The following is a 16598-nucleotide window of genomic DNA, read 5'->3' on the forward strand; positions in this document are numbered from 1 at the left end:
CGCAGCGTATTACAGTCGCAGCAGAGTGGATGAGATTTAAACAAATCTCATCCACACACTGCAAAAAAAATTGACCTGCAGTGTGGCTTTTGGCTTTTTAAGCCGCAGCATGTCAATTTATGCTGCAGAATCGCCGCTCGTCTGTTGCGGAAATGCTGCGGTTCTGCCGCAAAAATCACAAAAGAGAAAAAAAAAAGGCACTTTTTTAAATTGATAAAAAAGTTTATACTTACCCCGGCCGTAGTCCTGGTGACGCGATCCTCTATTTTTAGCGCAGCCCGGCCTCCTGTCATGACGTTTCATCCCATGTGACCGCTGCAGCGGTCACATGGTCTACAGCGTCATCCCAGGAGGCGGGGCTACGTTCAGAAGAGAGAGATGCGTCACCTAAACTACGGCCGGGGCAAGTCTAAACTTTTTTATCAATTTAAAAAAGTGCCTTTTTTTTTTTTCTCATTTGTGATTTTTGCGGCAGAACCGCAGCATTTCCGCAACAGAGGAGCGGCGATTCCACAGAATACATTGACATGCTGCGGCTTAAAAAGCCAAAAGCCACACTGCAGGTCCATTATTTTTGCAGCGTGTGGATGAGATTTGTTTAAATCTCATCCACTCGGCTGCGACTGTGATACGCTGCGGATTCTCCACAATAAAATGTGTTGAATAAAATCTGCAGTGTTCATGCCTAGTGTGTTCCTACCCTAAGGCCGGATTTACACGAGCGTGTGCTATTTGCGCGCGCAAAAACGTGGCGTTTTTCACATGCAAAAGGTCAATAACAGCTCCGTGTGTCAGCAGCGTATGATGCGCGGCTGCGTGATTTTCGCGCAGCCGCTATCATTATGACACTCTGTTTGTATGTTTGTAGCACGTTGTGCTTTTCTGTTTTCATTCATAGTTTATACGGCTGCAGAAGTGCTGGGCGTGATTTTCACGCACCCATTGACTTCAATGGGTGCGTGATGCTCGAACAATGCACAAATATAGGACATGTCGTGAGTTTTACGCAGCGTGAAAATCACGGACAGTCTGCACGGCCCCATAGAGTAACATAGGTCTGTGCGAGGCGTGTGAAAATCACGCACGTTGCACGGATGTATTACACGTTCGTCTGAATAAGCCCTAACAATAAGGCCCAGTTCACAGAGTTTTTGGGCCTTGATATTGACTCGGACACTGCGTCAGAATCAGCAGCAAACAACTTCCAAAACCGCCTCCCATTGATTTAATCTGAAATCAATGGGAGCCAGTCGCGGAAAAAAGAAAAAGCAGCACGTCCTTTCTTGCCGCGGTTCTGCCTCTGACCTCCCATCGAAATCAATGGGAGGCAGAAAATGCATTTTTCCCTGCGTTTTTTGTCTGCTGTCCTCAATCGCAGCGGGCAAAAAACGCGGCAAGATAGTGTGGGTAGGTCAATATCTGCCTCAAAATTGAAAGGGGGGCCCGCAGCTCACGACATTCTTTTGGTGAAAAAAACGGGCCCCATTGCAGGGGCCTGTTTTTTTTCTACCAAAGGCAAGTTTGCCGGGCCCCCCTTTCAATTAGGTTTGGCCGGGCCTCTCACATCAGTACCCCTAATACCCCCCCTGATGGCGGCCCTGGGTACCATGATATAGTGCTGGACGGAGTACCGTTAACAGGCGGTGCCACGGTAGGAGGGCCCAGAAAATTTAGCTGTAGGGGGCCCTGAAATTCTTGATGGCGGCCCTGCCTGTATATAGCGTCACACACATCCCCCCCTGTATATAGCGTCACACACATCCCCCCCTGTATATAGCATCACACACATCCCCCCCTGTATATAGCGTCACACACATCCCCCCCTGTATATAGCGTCACACACATCCCCCTGTATATAGCATCACACACATATCCCCCTGTATATAGCATCACACACATATCCCCCTGTATATAGCATCACACACATATCCCCCTGTATATAGCATCGCACACATATCCCCCTGTATATAGCATCACACACATATCCCCCTGTATATAGCATCACACACACACATATCCCCCTGTATATAGCATCACACACATATCCCCCTGTATATAGCATCACACACATATCCCCCTGTATATAGCATCACACACACACACACACACACACACACACACACAGCCCTGTATATAGCATCACACACACACAGCCCCTGTATATAGCATCACACACACACACACAGCCCCTGTATATAGCATCACACACATATCCCCCTGTATATAGCATCACACACATATCCCCCTGTATATAGCATCACACACATCCCCCTGTATATAGCATCACACACATATCCCCCTGTATATAGCGTTACACACATCCCCCTGTATATAGCATCACACATATCCCCCTGTATATAGCATCACACACATATCCCCCTGTATATAGCATCACACACATATCCCCCTGTATATAGCATCACACACATATCCCCCTGTATATAGCATCACACACATATCCCCCTGTATATAGCATCACACACATATCCCCCTGTATATAGCACCACACACACACAGCCCCTGTATATAGCATCACACACATATCCCCCTGTATATAGCATCACACACATCCCCCTGTATATAGTATCACACACATATCCCCCTGTATATAGCATCACACACATATCCCCCTGTATATAGCATCACACACATATCCCCCTGTATATAGCATCACACACATATCCCCCTGTATATAGCATCACACACATATCCCCCTGTATATAGCACCACACACACACACAGCCCCTGTATATAGCACCACACACACACAGCCCCTGTATATAGCATCACACACATATCCCCCTGTATATAGCATCACACACATATCCCCCTGTATATAGCATCACACACATATACCCCTCTGTATATAGCACCACACACACAGCCCCTGTATATAGCATCACACACATATCCCCCTGTATATAGCATCACACACATCCCCCTGTATATAGCATCACACACATATCCCCCTGTATATAGCATCACACACATCCCCCTGTATATAGCATCACACACATATCCCCCTGTATATAGCGTCACACACATATCCCCCTGTATATAGCATCACACACATATCCTCCTGTATATAGCGACACACACATCCCCCCCTGTATATAGCGTCACACACATATCCCCCTGTATATAGCATCACACACATATACCCCTCTGTATATAGCACCACACACACATCCCCTGTATATAGCATCACACACATATCCCCCTGTATATAGCATCACACACATCCCCCTGTATATAGCACCACACACATATCCCCCTGTATATAGCATCACACACATCCCCCTGTATATAGCATCACACACATATCCCCCTGTATATAGCGTCACACACATATCCCCCTGTATATAGCATCACACACATATCCCCCTGTATATAGCGTCACACACATATCCCCCTGTATATAGCATCACACACATATCCCCCTGTATATAGCATCACACACATATCCCCCTGTATATAGCGTCACACACATATCCCCCTGTATATAGCATCACACACATATCCCCCTGTATATAGCGTCACACACATCCCCCCCTGTATATAGCGTCACACACATATCCCCCTGTATATAGCATCACACACATCCCCCCCTGTATATAGCGTCACACACATATCCCCCTGTATATAGCGTCACACACACATCCCCCTGTATATAGCATCACACACATATCCCCCTGTATATAGCGTTACACACACAGCCCCTGTATATAGCATCACACACAGCAGTGATGAAGGGAGGGAGTGAGTTATGGAAGAATGAAGGGAGGGATGAACAGATGGAGGGAGTGAGTGATGAAGGGATGGGGGTTTGGAAAAGAACTCACCAGCCTGGAGCGCTGTGTAAAAACTTGACTGGTGGGCGGGCCTTCTTCCCTGCAGATATTCTGCTCATTCACTGTGATAGACTGACCTGATTGGTGGGCGGGGGTCACATGGGCACGACGTCATCAAAGGTCCTTTAGCCTTCAATTCGGAGCACATTTATTTAGAGAGGTAACTTTCACTATCCCGGCTAAGCCCGCCCCGAATTGTGCTGCCCGCACCTTCTCTCTGCAGTGAGTTAGCGCTGCATAGTTTTTACGATTTTGTGCAGTTCGGGCAGCAATGGGCCCCCTGAGTGTCTCGGGCCCCGGGCGGCCGCCCGAAACGCCCATATGATGATCCGCCATTGTATTTTAGGCCTTAATGACCAAGCTATTTTTTACGTTTTTCCATCGACTCATTCAAAGAGTTCTAACTTTTTTATTTTTGCATCGACATAGCTGTATAAGGTCTTGTTTTTTGCGGGACAAGTTGTATATTTTAATAGCACCGTTTTGGTACATATAATTTAATAATTAACTTTTATTAACTTTTTGGGGGGGGGGGGATAGAAAACCCCCCAGAAATTTCAATACTCTTTTTTGCGTCCTAAATGTACGGCGTTTGCCAAGTGGTGTAAATAATACAATAACTTTATTCAGCGGGTTGTTTTACGATTGCAACAATACCAAATTTATATAGTTTTCTTATGTTTTACTACTTTTACACAGTAAAAACACTTTTTTTCCCAAAAATATTTGCTTTTGTGTCGCCAAATTTGAAGAGCCATAACTTTTTTATTTTTCTGCTGATGCAGCTGTCTAAGGGCTTGTAGTTTTTATTGGTCCCATTTTGGAGTACATGAGACTTTTTGATCACTTTTTATCACATTTTTTTTAAGGCAGGATGCACAGAAAACATCAATCCTTGCATTGTTTTTTATTTATTTTTTTACGGCGTTCGTCAAGCGGGTTAACTAATGCAATAGCTCTATAGTTGGGGTAGTTTCGGACGCAGCGATACCAAATGTTTGCGTTTTTTTGCTTTTTTTTTCCTAATAATTTTTTTCATTTTTTTTTTTACTGCTCTTTAACTTTTTTATTAGGCCCACTAGGGGACTTCACTATACGATCAGTCTAACCAGCGACTAAATCCTCGTCAAGCCAGATGATCGATGTATTTAGATTTTTTGTTCACTTCCGCTCTGCGGACAAAAAACATTAAGGCTGATGCCCTGTTCCGGTCATTCGAGACAGATAACTCTGAAGAGGTCATTGATCCCTCAAGGATTATTGCCATAAACCCTCTACAGATCAAGGACATTCCTCCATGAAAAAAAAAATTCCGTTCTGTTGACAGGAAAATAAATAAAAAATAAAAAATGTTTTTTTGTGTACTAACTGTGCCCAAAACAAGGCTACACATTCTAAACCTGCAGGCCTGCTCCTACTTCTGCCAGTTCCTGATGCCCCCTGGCAGCACATCGCTATGGACTTTGTTACTGACCTTCCCCCTTCTGCTGGATGTACTGCCATGTGGGTCGTGGTGGACCGCTTCTCAAACATGGCACATTTCATCCCTCTAACTGGTCTTCCCTCTGCTCCTCATCCTGCAAGATTGTTTATCCAACACATCATTCGTCTGCATGGCCTCCCCCTCGATGTTGTGTCAGATCAGGGTGTACAATACACATCTAAGTTCTGAAGAGCCCTGTGTGGATTTTTGGATGTGAAATTGGACTTTTCTTCTGCTTATCACCTGCAATCTAACAGCCAAGTTGAAATGATCAACAAGGTACTTGAAAATTACCTTCATCATTTTATTTCAGCTGAACAAGACAATTCTGCCATGGGCCGAATTCTCTTACAATAATCATACTAGTGAGTCTAAAGATTCTTCTCCATTCTTCGTTGTGTAGTCAACATCCACGTGTTCCACTTCCTGTACCAGCTACTTCTCAAGTGCCTGCAGCCAATTCTTCTTTTGGAGGTTTTCTTCACATCTGGCAGCAAACTAAGTCCGCGAAACTTCAGGCAGTTGATCGCATGAAGAGATTTGCAGATAGGAAAATACCTCCTCGGTATTCTCCCGGAGACAAGGACTGGTTGTCCTCTAAAAACATCCATCTCAAAACCCCTTCTCACAAGTTTGCTCCCAGGTTTCTCGGTCCAGGTTTCTTGCCCCAACTCGTTTCATGTGTCCATCCTGAAGCCTGTGGTTCTGAACTGCTACAGTAAATCTCGCAGGTCTGCAGTTGCTCCCAGCGGTTCTTCAGACGTCTTCGAGGTAAATTCTGGATTACAAGAGAGTAGGAGGAAAGATTTTCTATCTGGTGGACTGGAAAGGGTTTCATCCTGAGGAGAGGTCTTGGGAGCCAAAAGAGAACATTAATGCCACTACTCTCATTAAAAAGTACTTCTCAAGCACTGGACCTAAGAAGAGAGGGGTAAGGGGGGGTACTGAAATGCATGCAAAACACGGGCTTCTCTCACCTGCCAGCATTTGCAGACCTCTGCAGGCATCTCCTTGCCCGGAGACACCAGTACTCGCGGCCGTCCTGCTCTCCAGGCTTTTCTGACCTGTAAAATGTTCTCTGACCAATCCCAAGATCACCCTGGACTATAAAAAGGGCTCTGCCCTTCCACTCCTTGCCTGAGCATTGTTGTTGTATACCCATGATTGTATAGCATATGGTCCCTTGGTTGTATCCTGTTCCCAGTGTTTCCGTATCCTGTTTCCAGTAACTGTGTTTTTTTCCTGAGCTAAAGTCTAGTGTTGGAGTCGTGTTGTGTCATCTGCCACACCAAGCATCATTTGCCATGAATCATCTGTGCCTTTTGCATAGACAGTTTGGCCAGCTGTCACTCCGCTATGGTGGATCCACGTATCCCAGGAGAGTAACAACTTCCCTTACATCCTACCAGCAGAACAATAATGGAGATTTAGCTAGAAGAAACCTCTTGACTGGTGGAACACAAAATTGACCACTCAAGAGCAGTCTCCTCGGAGAACCAAAAACTCAGCCTACAATGGTTGATAAATATTAAGTCCGAGCTCCAAGCTGCACAGCAAATCCGATCCAGCTCAAGAGGTGGACACTGCTCTAGTAGAGTGGGTTCTAGAAAAATTAGGTGGATCAGAGATATAACAATGTAAGCCAAACTAATGACCTCTACACCTCATCTACCCAGGGTATGTTTGGTTGATTTTAATCTGTTTCTTTCAGGAAACAATAAACTCTCAACCTTCCTAATCTCTTACTCCAAGCCAAATGGATCTCAAGACTCCAGGACAGATCTAGGAATGGAGATTACATTCCTCATGAGAGGAAGACTCGTGACAGAACACTGGATGGGAGTTGACCTGATTTCAGGTTACAAATGAGGGAACTTTGGAGTGACGTTTGGCAGTAGCCTTAGCAAGACCATGTCATGGAGGAATCTGATGTATGAATCCACTGATGACAAGGCTTGAAGCTCCCCTATTCTCTTGACAGATGTTCTGGTTAGGGGCGGATACACCACATGTGCAAACCGTGCAGCTGCACCGGAACCCAGTATATTGCATGTAAGGGACTGAGTCAGTGGATCACAGCAAATGAAAACAGTAACACAATGCAAAGGAACCCCAAGTCCACAGGACAGAAAAAAACACAAGGTGGGAGGGGTTAGACTTCATTATGTAGGGAGGGTCTCTAGTTAATTAGTGTTTCATTTGATTAATTTAAAAATTTCATCGGTCCTACTAGTACACAGGGGCAGAAATACCCCATTATTGTGCTGCTGGTGGGATGTAAGGGAAGAGGGGGTTAATAGGTTCATTGATGGTGAAGAGTAGTAGGAGGTGTTAGTATTTCTTTCCCTGATGGTTTAGGTTAAGACCCCCTTCTTTGGTGGTCAAAAATAAAATAAAGTGTTAATATCTGGTGGTCTGGAGGTTCCCTCACCTCCCCTGGCTCCAGATATGTGTCCTGTCCGTGACAGGAAGCTGAAAGCCATGTGCACATCTTGTTTATCTGCCCTTCTTGCCCTGCACTGGTCATGCAGATTCGTTTCAGGCCAGGACAGAGGACTGTGTGGCTGTAAATGCCCAAAAATTCTGAGCCGCCGGACTGCATTTAGCGACACTTAAACTGGATTGTTGAAATAAACACGTGGAGAAATTTCTCAAATTTTAAACCTAGCGGTATTATTATAGTAATGTAGTAGTATTATTATTATTATTATATTAACCCCTTAGTGTCTAAGCCTGTTTTGGCCTTCAGGACCAGCCCCATTTTTGCAAATCTGACATGTGTCACTTTATGTGGTAATAACTCCAGAATGCTTTTACCTATCCAAGCGATTCTGGGATTGTTTTCTCGTGACATGTTGTACTTTATGATACTGAAAAAATTTTGTCATTAAATTCAATATTTATTTGTAAGAAACGCCAAGATTTAGAGAAAATTAGCAAAAATTAGCATTTTTCTAAATTTTTATGTATTTACTTGTAAAACAGATAGTAATACCACACAAAATACATACTAGTTTATATTTCCCATATGTCTACTTTATGTTTGCGTCGTTTTTTGAACATTCTTTTATTTTTCTAGGACGTTACAACGCTTAGAACTTTAGCAGCAATTTCTCATATTTTCAAGAAAATTTCAAAAGGCTATTTTTTCAGGGACCAGTTCAGTTCTGAAATGGCTTTGAGGGCCTTATATATTAGAAAGTCACCATAAATCACCCCATTTTGAAAACTGCACCCATCAAAGTATTCAAAACAGCATTCACAAAGTATTTTAGCCCTTTAGGCGTTTCACAGGAATTAAAGCAAAGTAGAGGGGAAATTTACAAATTTAATTTTTTTTCTTCAAAAATTCATTTGTAATACATTTTTTCTGTACCACAGAAGGTTTTACCCAAGAAATGCAACTCAATATTTATTGCCCAGATTCTGCAGTTTTTAGAAATACCCCACATGTGGCCCTAGCGCGGTCATGGACTGAAACACAGGCCTCAGAAGCAAAGGAGCACCTAGTGGATTTTGGGCCTCTATTTTATTAGAATATATTTTAGGTACCATGTCAGGTGTGAGGAGGCCTTGTGCTGCCAAAACAGTGGAAACACCCCAAAAGTGACCCCATTTTGGAAACGATACCCCTCAAGGAATTTATCTATGGGTATAGTTAGCATTTTGAACCCACAGTTTTTTTGCTAAATTTATTTGAATTAGTATGTGAAGGTGAAAATCTACTTTTTTTGTGAAAAAATTAGGAAATTTTAAATTTTTACAAGGAATAAAGTAGAAAAAACACCCCAACATATGTAAAGCAATATCTTCCGATTATAGCAATACCCCATATGTGGTAATAAATTGCTGTTTGGACCCACAGCAGGCCTCAGAAGAGAAGGAGCACCATTTGGATTTTGGATTTCTGATTTTGCTGGAATAGTTTTCAGTGCCGTGTCGCGTTTGCAATGCACTGGAGGGAAGAAAACCGTGGAAACCCCCCAATAGTGACCCCATTTTGGAAACTATACCCCTCAAGGAATTTATCTATGGGTATAGTTAGCATTTTGAACCCACAGTTTTTTTGCTAAATTTATTTGAATTAGTATGTGAAGATGAAAATCTACTTTTTTTCTGAAAAAAGGTAGCCATTTTTAATTTTTACAAGGAATAAAGGAGAAAAAGCGCCCCAACATTTGTAAAACAATTTCTCCTGATTACGTAAATACCCCATATGTGGTAATAAACTACTGTTTGGACCCACACCGGGGCTTAGAAGGGAAGGAGCGCTATTTGGCTTTTGGAGCTCAAATTTAGCTGGAATGTTTTTGGGTGTCATGTCGAATTTGCAAAGCCCCTGAGAGACCGAAACAGTGGAAGCCCCCCAAAAGTAACCCCATTTGGGAAACTACACCACTTAAGGAATCTATCTAGGGGTATAGTGAGCATTTAGGCCCCACACGTCTTTTGCAGAATTTATTAGAATTAGGCTGTGAAAATTAATATCAACATTATTTCCACTAAAATGTTGAATTTTTTCAATTTCACAAAGGATAAACGAGAAAATGCACCCCAACGTTTGCAAAGCAATTTCTCCCGAGTACGGCAATACCCCACATGTGGTCAGAAATGCTTTTTCATTAGAAAGTAATTAACCCTTTACGAACTGATTCATGTTTTGCTTTTTCGTTTTTCCTCCCCGCTTTCCAAGAGCCATTACTTTTTTATTTTTCTGTCAATAGAGCGGTGTGGGGGCTTATTTTTTGCGGGACGAGCTGTCGTTTTTATTGGTACCATTTTTTGGTACGATGCCATATCGGTGGACATAAACGGCTGTTTGGGCACGCTGTAGGGCTCAGAAGGGAGGGACGCCATTTGGCTTTTGGAGCGCATATTTTGCTTGGTAGTAGCTTTGGCGTTTTGCTGGTATTTCAGTTTATAATGTTGGGGCACATGTAGGCTGGGCAGAGTACATCAGGGGCATAATAAGAGGGTATAATAATGGGGTAAATAAATAATAATCCACAGATATGTGGCCGGTGTCGCACTGATAAATGGTGCCCGATCTTATCCACTTTTGGAACGCTCTGCACATTTTGCATCGCCATAATCTGGGAGCCGGAACTTTTTTTATTTTTTCACCACCGGAGCCGTGTGAGGGCTTATTTGTTGCGGGACAATCTGTAATTTTCATTGGTACCATTTTGGGGTACATGCGATTTTGTTGATCACTTTTTATTCAATTTTTCGGCAAGCAAGGTAACCAAAAACCATCAATTCTGACAATGATTTTTATTTATTTTTGACGGCGTTTACCCTGGGCTATAAATGACCATTATATTTTATTCTGCGGGTCGATATGATTACGGCCATACCATATGTATATAGGTTTTTTTATGTTTTGCAGCGTTTGTGCAATAAAATAACTTATTTAGAAAATAATGTATTTTCTGTGTCACCATATTCTGAGAGCCATAACTTTTTTATTTTTCAGTCAAAAAAGCTGTGTAAGGGCTTGTTTTTTGCGGGACGGGTTGTAGTTTGTATCGGTACTATTTTGCCGTACATGCGACTTTTTGATCACTTTTTATTACATATTTTGTGAGGGGTGGTGACCAAAAAATAGTGATTCTGGCATTGTTTTTCGTTTATTTTTTTTGCGGCGTTCACTGTGCGGGAAAAATAATATTATAGTTTTATAGTTGGGGTCGTTACGAACGCGGTGATACCAAATATGTGTACTTTTTTTTTACGTGTTCATTTTTTTTCCTATAATAAAAGACTTATTATAGGAAAAAAAGCAGTTCTTGTTTATATCACTTATAACTTTTTTATTTTTACACTTTTTTTAAAACATTTTTATTCTTTTTTTTACTTTTTTCACTTGTCCCACTAGGGGACACTTAGACTTGCAGCTCTGATCGCTGCTGGAATACATTACACTACACACGTAGTGTAATGCATTTCAACTGTCATTGTGACGTGACAGTCACACTGACAGGAAGCCTACGACGACCACCCTCGGGGTGGTCCTCATAGGCTTCTGTACATGGCAACCCGGAAGCCATTGTCTGGCGTCCGGTTGCCATGGGTACCATCGCCAGCCCCCGTGATTTCACATGGGGGCTGCCGATCGGCGCTAAAGACCTTAATTGTGGCGTTCAAAATCGAGCGCCGCAATTAAGGGGTTAACTGCCGATATCAGCGGCGACAGGCCGCTGATCGGCAACGGGGAGAGCAGGGCTGACACCCTGCACAGTTAACCGCCGCTGCGGTGTAGCGCCGCGCGGCGGTTAACTGTCAAAGCACTGACGTGACTGTACGTCAAGGTGCGCAAACTTACTGCTCACCATGACGTACAGTTACGTCATGGTGCGTTAAGGGGTTAATATAGTGTTATAGTAGATCAAATAACTAATTGATTCACAATAATTTTGTATTGTATCAAATTTGAAAGTAATGCGGCCCGTCAACTTCCCATTTTTTCTATATGTGGCCCACTTACCCGGCCGAGTTTGAGACCCCTGGTCTAGTGCCTGAAACAATCAGCTGGAAAGTCAGAATGGCAATAAGGCCTCATTTACACGAGCGTGTGCGTTTTGCGTGCGCAAAAGGCACTTGACAGCTCCGTGTGTCATCCGTGTATGATGCGCGGCTGCGTGATTTTCGCGCAGCCGCCATCATAGAGATGAGGCTAGCCGACGTCAGTCACTGTCCATGGTGCTGAAAGAGCTAACTGATCGGCAGTAACTCGTTCAGCACCCTCAATTCCGATCACCATATCGAGTAACCTGTTTAAAAAAAAAGAGGTTCGTACTTACCGAGAACTTCCCGGCCGTTGCCTTGGTGACGCGTCCTTGGTGACGCGCCTCTCTTGACATCTGGCCCCACCTCCCTGGATGACGCGGCAGTCCATGTGACCGCTGCAGCCTGTGCTTGGCCTGTGATTGGCTGCAGCTGTCACTTGGACTGAATTGTCATCCCGGGAGGTCAGACTGGAGGAAGAAGCCGGGAGTTTTATCGGTAAGTTAGAACTTTTTTTTTTTTACACGTTCACGTATATTGGGATCGGAAGTCACTGTGCAGGGTGCTAAACCAGTTTAACTATTTCAGCACCCTGGACAGTGACTGTCTGCTGACGTCTCGTCCCGCAACATTTTTTGCCGGGTTCAGCCAAAACGAGTTCGGCCGAACTCGGTGAAGTTCGGTTCGCTCATCTCTAAGACACTCCTTTTGGATGTTTGTAAACAGAAAAGCACGTGGTGCTTTTCTGTTTACGTTCAGAGTTTGACAGCTCTTGCGCGAATCACGCAGTTCGCACGGAAGTTCTTCCGTGCGACCTTCGTGGTTTTCACGCACCCATTGACTTCAATGGGTGCGTGATGCGCGAAAAACGCACGATTATAGAACATGCCGTGAGTTTTACGCAACGCACTCGCGCTGCGCAAAATTCACGCATCGTCTGCACTGCCCCATAGAGTAATATAGGTGCGTACGACACGCGCGAAAAGCACGCGCGTATATTACACTCGTGTAAATGAGGCCTAAGTCTAAGGCATAAATCACAGAAACCAGTTGCACATGAAGTACATACCTAAATTCATGGTTTTGCGCAGAGAGAACGCCAACACCCGACACGCGTTTCGACAGATACCTTCGTCTGGGGCACTTTAAACTACCTGTCTAGCCTCCTCCGTTTTTAAGATATCAGTGCCGTTATTATTGGTGCCCGATATGTAAATTACCCCCTGTACTGTCAGTGAGGCGTGATACTTTGCGTTCTGACACTGTCCAATCAGCTATGGACAGTGTCAGAGCGGTTTGTGCTGTGTGATCTCTCTTGCAAGATCACACAATCTTGTCATCACTGTCTGACAAGAGCTGGAGAGAAGAGAGTGTGCGCGCGCGCGCACGCCTCCGGATGTGAATTCTTCTCCTCTTATGTTCCGTGGCAGCAGTGGCGGAGCTGTGCGTGGGTGTGCGCTCTGCTCTCTTCAGCTCGTCAGAAAGTGATGACAGGACTGTGTGATCTCATGAGAGATCACACAGCACAAGTAGCTCTGACACTGTCCGTAGCTGACTGGACAGTGCCAGAACGTTAAGTATCACGCCCCCCTGCCCTTTCCAAGTAAAGAAACGCCCTACTGACAGTACAGGGGGTAGTTTACATATCGGGCACCAATAATATCGGCACCGATATCTCAAAAACGGAGGATGCTAGACAGGTAGTCCAGGGTCTGTGCAGCAGTGCCTATAAGATGGTGCACTCAGCTGCACATGTATGGGCTAGTGAAAGGTTCGGGCTATTTTGAGCCTTCAGACACTGTTTAGCCCTTTTTAGCACGTGTTAGTTAAATGGCTATAACTTTTTTATTTGTTGGGCTAACGACGTGATTTTTGCGATGTTTTTTCCGTAGACAATGCAGGTTTCTTTTTTTATCGTTTTTATACACATCCTTTTTGCTATTTTTATTCCTAAAGTTTGAAAATAATAGTAAAAAAATAAGCTCTTACGTTTCAGCTATTTTTTTTTGGTAACAACACATAGTTTTACCCTAAAAAAGACCTTTTATTTGTGATCGTCATGGTCTACCGTAAATTTTAATTTATTACTTGTCTATATTAGGGTAATTGGTTCAGCGCTAGCGTTACAACAATGATTGGCGGGGGGACGGACATTTTTTTTGGGGTGGGTAATTTATGTGTATTTATTATTCTGTTTTTTTTTTTTGCACTTTACTTTACTATTTTTTTATTACTATGGTCTGTCCCTCAAAGGTCAAAAAAAGACCTTGGGGGAACTTTATATATTTTTTTTCTCTCTTTTACACCTTGCTTTTCCACTGTAACTGGGGCTGCACTGTACACTTTACAAGTGATCGGAGAAGAGAGAAGCAGCGAAAGCTGCTTCTATCCTCTCCTCAGGGTCCCCGGCAGACACTGACAGCTGGAGACTCGACATTCAGCTGCCCGATTGCTCGGACAGCAAGTTAAAACCCGAGCCGTAAAAAGTCTATGGCGCGGGTTTTAAGTACCCTGACCGCAAAAACACAGCCAGCGGCCGGGAACCAGTTAATAATTTCATTTTCTGATAATGCATTCATTTTAAAGGGGTTATTTTTCTTTTATTTTCCATTTTCCAATAAAACAAGACACGATAGTGCAAACATCTGCAGCACAAACATCGGCTCGCAGGCCAGTATAATTTCCACATTAAGTGCAAAAAGAACAATAACGCACATCTGATACAGTAATTGAAACGGACGCCCTATGCATCCTGAACCCGCAGCCATGCACAAAGGTCCGAGAGTAGACATATCAGAGAGAGAGAGAGAGTAAAGCAAAAAAGAAGATGAGAGAGAGAGGAAAGGGAGGGAAGAAAACTAACAATGCCCCTTATGCCTCAGGGTTATATTCATGAAGCCACAATATTCCTGAACTCGACAGAAGATTGGAATCTGACCCAGAGATACCAAGTTTTGAGAAATTTAGCATGGGTCCCTCTCATGGATGCCGTGAGATCCTCCATTCTCATAATCTCCTGGATCTTTCCGAACAACATACCAATCGATGGAGGGCAAGTTTGTCTCCACAGCGCAGGAATACACGCTCTAGCTGCGTTCACCAGGTGGCGAACCATCGAGCGACGGTATGTAGATAATGGAACCTCACACAGATGGAGAAGGAAAAAGGCCGGCGTACACAGAAGTTGGAAATCCGTGAATTTGGAGGAGATTCGCCATACCAGTTAAAGGGGTTATTTTATCACTACAACCCTTTCTGAAAAAAAAAGTAAATGCGGATTCTTAAAGTGTAGCTAAACGTTTGACAAACTTCTGACATGCTATAGTGACATATCAGAAGTTTGGATTGGTGGGGGGTCCGAGCACAGAGACCCCCACCAATCGCTAGAACAAAGCAGCTGAAGTGTTCGTGTGAGCGCTCAGCCGCTTCGTGTCTGTTTGGCTTTTTCGGGAAAGCCGATGTATCGGAGTACAGGCTCATAGACTTTCTATTGAGTCCGTACACCGATACATTCATTTCTGGAAAAAGCCGGACGCGAAGCGGCTGAGCGCTCACACGAACACTTCAGCTGCTTCGTTCTAGCGATTGGTGGGGGTCTCGGTGCTCGGACCCCCCACCAATCCAAACTTCTGACATGTCAGAAGTTTGTCAAACGTTTAGCTACACTTTAAGTCCGCGGATCTGGCTTCTGAAGATGTGGCCAGCCATACATTTCCCTGCCACTGCCAGAGAAACATAGTATTACATGGTGGCTGTTGAAGTGAATGGCTGTCCTTGTAATACAAGTATAGGCCTTTATATCGTTACCAAGTATAGGCCTTACCCACTAGAGGCCCCCGCCCCTCTATGACATCCATATGCCCTAATAGATCATATGGATAGGAGTTGTCCTTCAAATCCGAGAACCACTCCTGTGAATGACTATGAAACACCAAGCGCAAGATGTTTTAGAAGTGGCGCAATGGAAGAGTGGAGGACTTGTCCATGGCAACCAATCAGGTAGCTGCCTTTTCAAAAGGGCCTTTAAAAATGAAATGTGAAATCTGACAGGTTGCCACGAGCAACTCCTCCCCATTTCTTTCGCACCAGTTTGATACATCTCCCCCAAAGTGTATTTGTACACAAAGTAGTAGAGCTTTTCATTACACAAGTGTTGTCGAGTTAACCCTTCTCTGAAGAAAGCTGCCCAACGATCTTGATTATCACGTGGGCAGCTCCTGAAAACCCCAGCAATCGCCCCCTGGCTGCCAGCACTTCTGCCCTACAGTGCCCGCTGCAGGTAATGGACAACCAAGTCAGCCAGAGCTGTGGCCCCTGGTTTTTAGCTGCTCACCACTCTGGCTAATAGAGATGTGACACCCCCCCCTAATGACATTCATCTCCAGCAGAAATTTGGGGGAGATGCTGCATCAGACAGGATTGCCCTGTTGCCAAGACAACAATACAAAACCCTAAGCAGCTCCAGCACGGCAGGGGAGCCCTTCCAGCATACGTAGCTTTCACATTCATTGTCTTCCCCAACAAGTTATTTATAGGGTTAAACACTGTATACAAAATACCTCGTCGTGGAGTCATTTGATTTTATTATGAGATGATACAAAATACCACACGCACGCTATGACCTAAATTCAGTATAAGAGCGGATATACTACTAGGCCTGACACTTCCTGTACAACGCTGGGTACGTGCCTATCTGCCCACATCTCCCACTCCGCTGCCATGTCAGTAGCAAAGGACAGCCATGTTACCTGTAAGCG

This window comes from Rhinoderma darwinii, chromosome 5, assembly GCF_050947455.1.
Source record: "Rhinoderma darwinii isolate aRhiDar2 chromosome 5, aRhiDar2.hap1, whole genome shotgun sequence".
Classification (NCBI taxonomy): domain Eukaryota; kingdom Metazoa; phylum Chordata; class Amphibia; order Anura; family Rhinodermatidae; genus Rhinoderma; species Rhinoderma darwinii.